Here is an 860-nt window from a genome sequence, read left to right as displayed (position 1 = left end):
TGTTGGCCAAGCTGATCTCAAACTCCTGACCTCATGATCCGCCCTCCTTGGCCTCCCAAAGTGCTGGGATTATAGACGTGAGCCACTGCGCCCGGCCTTCTTTTTATATTTTTAAATGTGTCTTCCCCAAATATAAATGGTTGGTAAGCATGCCAAATATGTTCAGTAACCCCCCTCCTTTATTTTTTATTGTTAAAGTGAGGCTCTCCCTATATGTTGCCGGAGCTGGTCTCGAACTCCTGGTCTCAAGCAATCCTCCTACCTCAGCCTTCGGTTGTGTTTGTTCATCTACAAATTGATAAGGGTGAAAGTCATAATCCTACAGGGGGATTACCCTATTTATTTCACAAACCCTATTTCTATGGGATTTTCATACAAGGAACACAGACATGTGTTTTGCCTCAACTCATTAATTTATTTTTTCACTTAGTTTTCATAATATTCATATATATTACCAAGTGTGCATGTATTAAATTCTTGTGTACAAAACTCAAATAGTCTTCCATTCTTTTTCCTTATAAACTTTCATAGCTTTACCCTTGACAGACTTTACTCAAAGGAAATCGAAATTGGTCATATGTAGCTCTTTCACTGATTACTATTTACTTCATCGTCCAGTAGTTTATGTATGAAAATATAATTATAAAAATGTAAGGTCCTACTTCCAGTGAAACTGGAGGGACTTATGCCCACTTTTATCCTTTACTGAGAGCTTATCTCTACCTGATAAAATTTCTACTGTATTCTTGGCTTAACTCACGTCCTGTGATAAAAAGAAAATGCAAAGTATTTCTAATTCTCTTTATTGACTGCTTTTCACACTTTATACAAGTTCTGGCCCATATCTTCAGTTTGTTCTG

Source organism: Colobus angolensis, unplaced genomic scaffold (genome assembly GCF_000951035.1).
Source record: "Colobus angolensis palliatus isolate OR3802 unplaced genomic scaffold, Cang.pa_1.0 Scaffold96, whole genome shotgun sequence".
Taxonomy (NCBI): Eukaryota; Metazoa; Chordata; class Mammalia; order Primates; family Cercopithecidae; genus Colobus; species Colobus angolensis.
Note: the sequence above shows the minus strand (reverse complement) of the source record.